Source organism: Bidens hawaiensis, unplaced genomic scaffold, assembly GCF_021521415.1.
Source record: "Bidens hawaiensis isolate Kalapana, Puna unplaced genomic scaffold, B.hawaiensis_p1.1 tig00014098_1, whole genome shotgun sequence".
NCBI lineage: Eukaryota > Viridiplantae > Streptophyta > Magnoliopsida > Asterales > Asteraceae > Bidens > Bidens hawaiensis.
The window spans coordinates 641,189-653,687 of NW_027492213.1; the positions used below are offsets into that span (position 1 = coordinate 641,189).

General features: G+C 35.1%; 1 pseudogene across 1 annotated transcript; it reads right to left on the reverse strand.

Annotated features, from left to right (window-relative positions):
* Positions 1-885: 885 nt before the first annotated feature.
* Positions 886-4,548, reverse strand: LOC143545912 (TMV resistance protein N-like; annotated as a pseudogene). Its single transcript, XR_013137525.1, has 5 exons — positions 4,001-4,548; positions 2,664-3,795; positions 2,283-2,576; positions 1,003-2,203; positions 886-941 (listed from the first exon to the last, which is right to left on the reverse strand). The product of XR_013137525.1 is annotated as a TMV resistance protein N-like (transcript).
* Between the last annotated feature and the right edge of the window lie 7,951 nt (positions 4,549-12,499).

Below are 12,499 nucleotides of genomic sequence, written 5' to 3' on the forward strand. Positions count from 1 at the left end.
TGCTGTTTATGAATATATCATATCTGAGCTCACCACCTCAGTTACTAACGCAAAATAAGAATATTATGAGGTAAAATCAAACTGAAACTTGAACCATACTTTACATATATACGAAGTAAAGAAAAAGTACACTGTCATGAATTTAATTTGGTACTTACATCAAATTATTAACAAAATTAAACAAAAAAACCAGAAACTGCGAGTGAACAGTTGATGTTTTATGTTACTGTTATTGTTGATGAACACATTAGATCTAAGTTACTAAAAGTCTACAGCGCGCAGTGACAACTCAAAATCAAACTGAAAGTAAGCTAGGCCATATATATACAAAGTAACGTAAAATTACACTGTCATGAATCTAATCTGGCATTTACATCAAAATTATTAGTAAAATCAAACAAAAACAACTGTAAACTATTATTGAATCGTGGATGAACATATTGGATCTGAGCTACTAAAAGTCTACAGGCAGCAGATACTGGATAACTCAGAATGTAACTAAAAGTAAAACACAAGGTAAAATTGCACTTTCATCAACGTTGCTTGCATACACACAACTGAACTGAAAGCAATAAACCTTTGAATCATAGACGAGCATTGCAAATTTTAGGCAGTTGAAAATCACAAATCGTAAGAAATAATAATCGCATTGTTGAACTTACAATCGCAAACACCATTTTTGATTAAATGCTGCCAATCATATTGGGCTGGCTAACGGTATATGTATCTAGACCCGTACAAAACCGAGTTCTTTTTTTCAAACCAGCACTTTTGCCAAACCGGTTTCAATACTGAAAAGACTCTTTCAGTATGCCCCTTCAGCTTTCAATTGTGTCTGCTTTAGTCCTTTACAAAGTAAAACTTCCCATTCCCCCTCAGCTTTCATTATTCAACCTTTTCACCTACAAAGACGTAAGCATACGTTTCAAGTACATATCTCACTAGAAAAAAAATAAATATATTATTCAATAAGATTGAAACATTATGTATTACAACAAAAACCTGTGTCGCATTTTGTTGCTTCATTGTTGAGCTTTATTCCTATAGGAAAACCACATGTGAATACTTCCTTTGTTTTATATCCAACAATTCCATGGGGAAGATGACTTATCGAAGTACCTCCTAGATATAAATGTTGCAAAGATTCTAAATCTCCTAAGTTCTCGGGTAGTTCTTTGAGTTGAGAACATCCAGAAAGGTTAAGCACTTTGAGATGCTTTAAGTTACAAATGCTGGATGGAATATCTCTTATCGGAGTACGCTCTAGATTTAAACTTTCCAAACATTCTAGATCTCCTAGGTTCTCGGGTAATTTATTAAGTTTATAACAGTTAGAAACATTAAGCTCTTTGAGAAGTTTTAAGCTACAAATGCTGGAAGGAATATCTCTTATCGGAGTACCATTGAGTTATAATCTTTCCAAATATTCAAGATCTCCTACGTTCTCGGGTAATTCCTCGAGTCCAGACCATCCAGAAATGGCAAGCCTTTTGAGATGCTTTAACTTAAAAATGCTGGATGGAAAAGCTCTTATCTTGATGTATCTTAGACATAGTACATTCAATGATTCTATTTGTCCAAAATCCTCGGGTAACATACCCACTTTACAACCATCTAGAATGAGAGTTTTAAGATGCTTTAACTTACAAATGCTATCTGGGAGCTGTTTAACTTTTGAACTTCTTAAATATAATTTTTCTAAACATTCTATTTGGCCAATATTCTCAGGCAATTCCTCTATCCCACTGCTTCCAAGTTTAAAATCTTTTAAATGTTGTAAACTACAAATGCTTCCAGGAAGACTCTTGAGTTCTTTGCAACAAGAGAGATCTAAATAAACAAGCTTATGAAGATTTCCAATTGATGAAGGTAGGTGATCTATATTATTTCCCCAAAAATGAAGCTTCTGCAAACTACTGTCGGAGTGGCTAGAGATTATATCCGGGAACACCTTCAGATCTAACCCACCCAGATTAAGAACCTCAAGTGATTCCAACTCCTTGATAAATGAAAAAGATTTCAACCTTTTACAACAGCGGAGGTCTAGGTACACAAGCCTTTTTAAACATCCAACAGGCACATGAAGTTCTACCAAATCCTTACAACTTCGAAGATCTAACCTCACAAGATTTGGAGTCAATCCCAGGTCAAGGGCCCTCAACTTTGAACGGTGGAGTTCAATGGAATTGAGCTTCTTCATAATCTATTGCCAAACCAGAAAGAAGGTAACATAGTAATGAGTTATAAATAGAACAATCAAAATAACTAATCAATCATCGTACCTTCCCCCCTACCCAAAGTTGCTCGATTCTGCTGTGGCGCATTTCAAGCGCAACAAGATTATTTGCTCGAAAGGTTTTGGGTAAACACCGATGAGGATAATTGTCCCAGCTCAAGTACCTTAATGCACCTGGAAAGTATTGATTAACTTCATCAATATTTACAAGGTCATCACAATCCTTAGCGATATGCCTATTTTTCATGACAAGGCATCTAAGTTTCTTCATGTTTCCAAAACCATTCAAAATAATTTCAGGGGTGATCTTTTGAATTATGCATCTTGTCACTTCAGTACCCTGTAATTTAAGAGTGATTCATGCATGTATAAGTAGAGACAACTACGCTTGTTTAAACACTATGTCAAAAGTAAATTTCGTTCTTACCAAGCCATTATCCAATACATCTTCAATTTCCTCCTGAATCCACAATCGGCTATGTTTGTTGGGATCGCATGGGTGCAAACGGCGTACGATATTCTTGCCCATTTCTTCAATATGGTCATGCATGCTCAAGACAATATTAGGAGTACCATCAAGATCCCTGGTATAATCATCCCTAAGAGTTATAAGAGATCTCTGCTCAAGAACTCTAAGGCCATTTCTAGCATGAAAACCACAACTTTCAAGCAGTTTTACTGCTTCGTGTTTCATCCACCCTTTGAGTAAGCATGCAACATCTAAGAATATTTCCTTGTAATCATCCTCAAGGCTTTCAAAGCTTAATTCCAATTTTTCAAGAGTTTCCTTCAATGGAATTGTTTCGAGTCTTGCTAATGCATCTATCCATTCAAGCTTGTCTTTACCACACAAAAATGAACCTAAAACTTTGATTGTTAAGGGAAGACCAGCAGCATAATGAACAACTTGTAGTGATTGCTTTTCGTACTCTTGAACTGGAATATGTTTCCCAAATGCGTGCCTGCTAAAGAGGCCAATTGCTTCCTCATCCGCTAACAGATTGACATCATGAATCCATTTTACTTTGTGTGCTTTCAACACTTGCTCATCTCTTGTTGTAATGATAATCCTACTTCCGGGCATGAACCAATTAAGATCACCGGCTAATGCATCAAGCTGATCCTTATGATCAACATCATCCAAAACCACAAGAACCTTTCTACCACGCAACTTTGTTTTCATCATGTTTGTCCCATCATGGACGCTACTTAGGTTGCTGCCTTGACCATTTAGCAAATCTGAAAGGATCTTTTTTTGCAATGACAATAAACCATCCAACGACGTTTTAGAAACTTCCCTGACATTCTCAACAAAGCTTTTAGCTTCAAAGTGAATTGATATCCTATCAAAAGCGGCTTTGGCTAGTGTAGTCTTACCAGCACCTCCCATCCCCTTAATGCCTATCATGCGAACCTCGTCCGCATCGATATCTAAAGAATTCTGAAGGTCCTGTATTCTGGGTTCAATGCCTACTAAATTATCATCAAAGTTCGCATTAGTGGATTGCAACTCGAGTGAAATCCGCTCAACGATTAACTTGACGACTTTAGCTTCATGCCTGTAATTTACAATTTACGGATGATCAATTAGCTTGCTCAAGAACCCACACAAAAAGTTACTTCTAAGTCTATAATGAACATAGTTAAGACGCAATAACATATAGACAATTCATGTTGCTTCTTTGGACAAGTCTGGAGCTTTCCACAAAATAAGAAATAAATTAAAAAGGAAAGAATATCGCAGAGAAATGATGGATGAGTTACCCGTCAGCAGTGTTCCTCAAATCCCACCCAGACAAATTGGCTGCATCTGTCAGAGCTTTTTTCCATTTGCCGATCTGTATTTCGGTATGCTTGGCAAGGGCTTCTCCAACAGGCCCACTTTGTTTGCGAACTTCAGAGGGATCCACATCGTAGAAAACAGGATAAGCAATCTGCTCGTCCGACTTTTGGCACTCCATAATCTTTACAAGTTCGTTTAAGCACCACGACGAAGATGCATACTTCTTCGAGAAAACTATGACGAACAGCTTTGAATCTTGAATAGATTTCAAAAGCTGGTCACCGATGGTTTCTCCTTTTTTAAGTCTTTCGTCATCCTTGAAGGTGTGAATACCATGTTGCTGAAGAGCATCATAAAGGTGATCCACAAAGTTCTTACGAGTGTCTTCACCGCTAAAACTTAAAAAAACATCATACTGATAGCTCCTCTTCTTAATGAATGAAGTTGAAGAAGATGCCATTGGAGGTATGCTTTATGGGCTCTACAGCTTAATTAATTTTTTTCTTGGCAATTGCTTTTGGAAGATGACTGCAAAGAAACAACGGATCACAGTTTAACGCTCAAAAACCTCTTTAATGATAACGAATAAGTTGTTAATCACACCTTTACGTCAACATTCAGTTATATATTCCATCTTCAAAGACTATTACACTAAGATAATTTAGTTATAGAATGGTGATGCTGGTACCTAATGATATGTGCATCTGATTTAAAATGATGCCATTGACGGTTTGATAAATATATGACACGTTCAAATCTTAGATATGATACAACTCATCTTATATATATAATATAAGATATACTATTATATAGGACAAACAAAATCGTATTAATAATTTGAGGCTTTTTCTTGAACAAATATTTGTGAGGGTCTGACTAAAGTTACCAACCGATTCAACACTAAAAGATTTCGAACCTGGTGACATTTGAACCACCATAATCTAAAGTTTTCTACTTCAATAAACTTAACATAAAAAAAACTAACCTGAAAAATAGCTGCAAGTATGCCAACTCGAGCCTTTTAACTCTGTTGATCTTAAAGAAGAAAGATGCTGATGAATGAATAATTGATCCAATAACATTCACAGTCATTGCTCTTCTCTTCTTATCATTTACCAGGAAATCACGCACACCTACTTTCGACGTGTCTTCTTTATGACCTTAAAATGTACATAGCCTCTTTAAAAATACTAAATATCTTTTAAGATGAATATTTTTGACAAATAATACGAATTTAGTTCAAAAAATTTATTTTTTGTATATGGATCATCCACATTTCTTAATTGCATCCACATCACTAACCCCGTTAAATTGAATCGTTAAGTCAGGGGTAGACATGTATTTTCACTTTCTTAATTATATGAGTACAGTGCCAAAATCGTCCCTGAAGTTTGGTCATATTTGTGAATTTCGCCCAAAAATAGTTTTTTTTTGCAATTAGACCCTTGATGTTTCCCAACCATTGCCAATTTCGTCCAAGTTAACGTTGAATTTAGACTGAGTTAACAATTTGGAAGAAATTGGCAACGGCTGGGAAAAATCGAGGGTCTAATTGCGAAAAACATATTTTTGGACGAATTTCATGAACAAATCTTAGGGGACGATTTTGGCACTTTATTCATATAATAAAGAAAGAGTGAAAAGACATGTCTACCCCTGGCTTAACGATTAAATTTAACGGGATTAGTGATTTGGATGTGATTGGCAAGAATTGAAAAACGAGATGGTGCATATGCAAAAAAATAAACTTTTTGGACTAAATTTGCATTATTTGCCAAACCACGAGGACGGAAATGGCACTTTACTCTTTAAGATATATTTTAATTTCAATATGTATTGGTTTTTATTAATCCCAATTATAATCTTGGTCGCTGTCGGCCTCAACTAACAAATTGGCTCATAACGATCCCACATTTATCATATTTGTTCTCGACGCTGATGGTCTGCGACTAGCAGCATGCTAACGGTGTTAGTTGCAAGTCACCGGAAAACTCAACATTTTCGTCTCAAACATTTGTAACCTTATATCAGGCCTTTAAGAACCTTTTTATAGTAAAATCCTCAATTATTGAGGTCACCAAAACCCTAGAACCATCGTCGGAGTTAGTTGGTGGTGCTCAAGTGGTGGTGATTGGTTGGTGGTGATGGTGTTCATGTTGAGTTTTCTGACATAAAATGTGACTTTTCCAACCAAAAGCGTTTTTCCATCGACCTGCAACTAATGTTGTTAGCATTTTGTTAGTCGCATGCCATTGCGAACAAATATGATAAAATTTGGGATCGTTAACCAATTCATTAGTTGAAACCGGCAACGACCAAAATATGAGAGTTGAGATCAATAAAAACCAATACACCTAATTTCAATTTAACTTAATGTGGTATAAGTGTTATATTTTACATCATAAATATATACACCAACCAAAATGTTTAACTCCAAGTTAACCCAACTTGTCTTAAATAACCCATCTCGACTCAAATCCATTTTGACCCGTGAATCTAACCCATCTATCCTGCCACTTCTAAATTTGTTGAAATTTAACGTTAATAATAATAATAAACAAAAAATATGTAAATAACCTTTCAAAAATCTTGTAAGTAAAAGGTGAAGAAATGGTGGGTGGAGGGTAAGGATCGATTCAACCCCCCCCCCCCCCCCCCCCCCCCCGGAATACAGTACTATATACGTATCGATTTATCACAGATACACACGATACGATATTTGGTATTGACTTTTCTTAAATTCGATACCTAGTATTTTTGGTATTGGTATTTTTTTTTTCCAGTTTTTTGTATTGATTGGAAAATGTAGAGTTTTTCTTGAGTATTAGGTATCAATGCCGTACCTTCCTTTTTTTGTTTTTTTATAGAAAATTAATACGGCTTTTGAGACATTTTGTATATTTTGGTTTTGGTATTATGGTTTCCTGTTCATGATTCAATTTGATAACTTTGTTTTGTTGGAATTGGGAGGGAAGGTTTTGAGGTGTGTCTGTTGATGAAGATGGTGTGTGGAGATTAAGGCTATGATGGAAAAAGAAGCAGGTAGTGATTTGGGATGGGGTAGCTGATGGTGGGGTTGGTCCTTCACCGGGAATGGGGTGCCAACGGCGGAGGCAACGGTGATGGGGTTGGTCGGGGAAAGGACAAACATTTGTTAAATGTACAAAAGAAACTTTTTAACATTAATTTATACTTTTTTTATTAAAAAAGACTAAAATGCCCTTTCATATATCAGTGAAAAGTCAGTTTACCCTTTGGTTAATGACAAAAATTAACGGTGTTAATGGTTTGGACGTAATTGGCAAAAAAAAAAAAAGGGAAACCTTGATGGTCTAGATGCATAAAAAACCTTTTTGTATAAAAATCACATAATTGACCAAACCTCAGGGACGATTTTGACACTTTACTCTTTCTTTTTTTTTTCTAGATTTTATTTCGGATATGCGAATCACTATCCGATCTCTTTTCTAGATTTTATTTTGGATATCCGAATCACTTTCCGATCGGTTATCCGAAATTTCGGATTCAGATAGTGAAATTCACTACCCGAAAGAACCGAACACTCCTAATATATAGATATAGATACAGATACATATACTATATTCTTTCTTGTACAGAGAGGTTATGCTATTTTTTTTGCTGAATGTACCACGTCAATTATTATGACCAAATTAATAAAATTGTACTTGACCCAATGTCAATTATTATGATCACATTGGGTTGTCCTTGTCCCAGACTTCTTACGACTTTTCAACACTTTACTCATTTATTGTATCAACATCACATCCATACTCGTCCCGTAACATTGTGCACTTCATCCAGTCCATGTTAGGTCCCGATTAGAAACCCAAAATTTGGTTTTCAGTTTGGATTTAGCTCAAAACCACACCACGCATACCCCTAGTACTGCTGTGTTGCTTAATATGGTTGGGAAATTATTGCCAAGCCTTTTGAACTATATATATAAGTTCGTGAGTTCTGTAAGGTAAAGTATTTTTTAAGGGGTCGAAACAAAAAACTAAATTAAAAAAAAAACTACAGTCTATCCAGGAAAAAAAGAGAACGAGTAAGGATTCAGTTTCATCGTGACGCTCAAATAGAATTGGGATTTTGTTTCAATGGCGAATTGCTAGTGAGGTGATCAGTTTTGAGAGAAAAATACGTATGACACTACGGCATATATCTCATCATTTTCAACTTAAAAAGTTTTTTATGAGGTAGATTAAGATCCTTTTTAACTCAAAAAGGCTTTTCTTCTTGGGAATTAGTTTTTTTTTTAATATGATTCCAATTGAAAATTTAATTATGTAAATCTTGTTTGAACCTCTATGTTGTGAAAAAATGTTGCATGCAATATGTATCTCAGTTTGTAACTACAAAAGTATAGGCATGACCTTAAAAGTCTTCACCTAGAAGCCTAGAGGAAAAGTAAAAAAATGCACCCAACATCCATATGTATGTTCATGTGTTATGATTGACTTGACTCTTTAAAGTCAATATAACTAAATTCCAACCATTTAATTCTCATATGATTTATACAATTTTTCAAAACATTTATAGTGCTTGTGAAGATATGCAAATTCTAAGTTTGACTTCAAAAGTCAGAAATTGTTTGTTTATGATTCAAAGCACCAATGATTAATCTAGCAATGACTAAGTAAGATTACTGCAACAAACAAGTCACTTACAGAACTACATACCCCTCGTATATTGTTGATGATATCTTTACAAGCAACCCCTAATGCCCATAAGGGGCATATTAGACAAGCGGCCATGATAGCGTTAGTCTGCTACGTAGGTTCAAAAATCAAAACACTAGTTCACAAGGTAAAGATGATGATCTATTACCTCATGATTGTATTATTTCAAGATTGCCAACGCTTATAACCACCATCTCAGCTATCTGTACCAAAGATTAGAAATCTCGCAATCAACCCATGTATACGACACACGAATCAATTCATATATACTCTACTTAATTGATAAAACGTAGAACGTGGTAGGTAAGAAAGCAATCAATACCTTAGTCAACTCCAAGCATGAATTTGATTTCCAGTGCCTTAATATCTGCTTCCATCTCATCTTCCCACTTTTTTACCCGCTCTCGCTTCTCCTGCAGTTTCCCTTTTAATTCCTCAATTTTCATCTCCAGTTTCTGTTTGGCATCTCGCTTTGACTCAAGTACTTCCTCCAAAACCACCTCTATTTCTCTCTGTGATTCAACATCCAGTCAGCAGCATTATTAGTATATGTGTATGTATATGACTACAAAAGATGATTTAGACATCCACATATGGTTTAACTTTCACCTTCTTTACCCCCTCTGGAATCCGCTGCAGAGTATCTTTTACTTCCTCAATTTTGATGTCTAGTTGTGTATGTGACTCAAGTAATTTCTCCAAGCCCTCTATTTCTCTCTGTCACTCAACATATCATAATTCATAATATTCAAATTTGTTTTGGTAAATGGAGTTAAGACTCTTTTCAAACACATCAACAGGCAGGGAGGCTTACCTCTTTCTCTTCAAAGCTGCTCAAGGCACTCTCAAAAGCTTTTCTCAGCTTATTAGCTTCCATACGCAGATACCTCTTTTCCATCTCCTTCTCGCTTTCACCAAACATCATATCAGTCAACGCCTGAATCTAAGGAAAATATATCACAGATTATTCATCATGAATAGACTTTATATTGGATCTGAGTTAATAAAAGCCAACAGCAGGTATTGAATAACTCAATAGTCAATACAAACTGAAAGCTAGCCAGGTCATATTTTACAAAGTAACGTCAAATTACAGCTTCATCATTTACATAGCTTACATATACACAAGCAAATGAGCCTTTGAATCATCGATGAGAATAATAACAGTAACGCTTATCGTTGAAGTTATCGCACCGATATACACAAGTTATTAAAAGTGTACAGCAGCAATATAATTGAATAACTCAATACTAACTAGCTAGGTCATATTTTGCATATGAACAAGTGAAGTGAAAGCAATAAATAAATCATCGATGAGCATCGAAACAGTAGAAATCACAAATTATAAGAAATATTACAGTAATAGCTTGCGATCTGAGCAACTATACAAAATGCAATAACATGAAGCAATCTCGCAAATTGAAAATCACAAATCGTAAGAAACAACAGTAATTAGGCGCATTGGTGAACTTACAATCGCAAACACCATTTTACTGATCAACGAGCAGAGCAGAGCAGAGCAGAGCAAGGTGAAGGATGAATATGAATATATGATCGGTTGATTAAATGCCGTTTGAACGTAAAAAGTATAAATTTGGAGTGGAGCCTGCTAACTTCCTTCCTTCGCACATAGCTGGGCCGCCAATCATATTGGGCCAGCTAATTGTATGTGTGTGTATCTAGACCCGTAGTACAAAACCGAGTGTGTTTTTTGGGTAAAGTCAAAACCTGTTTTATTAAAATCAGTTTCCAATTGATTAAGCAATAAACCCTTAAACGTTTATTGTTGAACTTAGTGAGCTAACGATTGCAAACACCATTATCGATGCACGTAAATTCGCCCGGATATCGATTACTTGTGTAATTATAGGCTTGTAAACGAACGGAACGTTCGGTGAACTGTTTGGTGGGAAGTTCGTTTATGTCGTTTCTTTAATAAACAAACGAATATGAACAAAAAATTTGTGTTCGCTTAATTAAACGAGCGAACATGCAACATGTTCCGTTCGTTCATTTATGTTCATGAGCGTTTGATTATATTCATTTATGTTTGCTTATTTATGTTCATTTATGTATTAATAGAAAATAATTAAATATTATCTGGATAGGTCATCTACTTAAAGGCTTTATATTTGTTATGTTCATTTAAGTTCGTTTATGTTTGTGTTCATTCACATTTGTTCATATATGTCCGTTTATCTTTGTTCAGTTACGTTTGTTTAAATTTAAAAAAACAAACATAAATGAACATAAATGCCCATTTTTAAATAAACGAATATGAACATAAATATTTATGCGATTAAGTGTCAGTGTTCTTTTAAAATTAAATGAACGAACACGAACATGCCCTTAATCATGTTCATTCGATTCGTTTACAGGCTTTCACTATTCACATTGATGAATACACTGGTCTCAATCTCTAGGCCCTGCCGATTTTATTTGTGTTCGTGCACATTAATTTCCCTAATGAACGAACACGAACATAAAATCTTGTTTGGTAAGTGTTCATGAACCGTTCGTGAACATATTATTTTCTTAACGAATGAACATAAACAAGGCCCTGTTCGTGTTTATTCGGTTCGTTTACAGCTCTATGTGTAAAAGAGTAAATAGCTGGTAGTCTGGTACATAGGTGGGCCGCCAATGATATTGGGCCGGCTAACGGTATATGTATTTAGATTCTAGAGCCCTACAAAACCGAGTGTTTTTTTCTTTTACAAATTAACCGTTTCTTGTTGGAGTCAACAGAAGTCAAAGGCCGTTTTTGTTAAAATCGGTTTCCAAGTGAAATATATGTAGCGGTGTCGGGTTTCGATCGGGTAGTTGTCTTGTAATATGTTGTATTTGGATGTAAATATCATCGGCGTGCAGTATTTTCGGGTACGGTACTCGCTTTGGTGCTACTTGTTTTTTTTTAATCTCAACTAAACTTGGTATCAGTACCGTACAGTAGCGACTAGGGATGAGTTCGGTACCGTACCGATACCGGTACCGAAAATACCGATCCCGAAAATCGCCAAATCTTGGTACCGGTAGCGGTACGGTACCGGTATTGAAGGTAAAAATTCGGGAATTACCGGTACTGTACCGTACCGTACCGTACTGGTACCGGTACCGTACCGATCCCAAAACTCAAAACTTTGGTACTGATTCAGTACCGACGGTACCAAATCGGTACCGATTTTGGTACCGGTACCGGTACCAAGTACCAAATGCTCATCCCTAGTAGCGACAAACAATTATGTATAATACCACAACCAAACCGTAATAACACAACCAAAACACAATACTAAACTAAAAATGAAATAAACCTAATATAAAATCTAAATATAATCAAATAATGAATTCCAAAACATACAAAGACTCCCAAAAATAAACGTTTAAAACGAAATTAACTTATGCAAAGAAAGTTAACATTCATTTAACCTTCGCTAGTCATCTTTCCATTTTACCCTTTTCCTTTTCTTTGTTTATTGCTTCCTCAATTTCTATAGAAAAATAAAAGAGAAAGTTAGTGTGTGTTATTTAATGATATACATATACACAATTACACATACATGAAATAAAAATATATGGATACACAATATATGAATATACACATATAGATCGAGTAGGAACTGATTCAACTGATATATATATAAGGTTTTGAAAATCCCGCTTGAAAGTTAAGTCATGAATATTGGAAACATAATAAAAATATAAAATAAATAAAAAAATATAATATAAAAAATAAATTAAAAATAAAATAATAAAAAAAATTAAATATAATAAAAGGTTCCT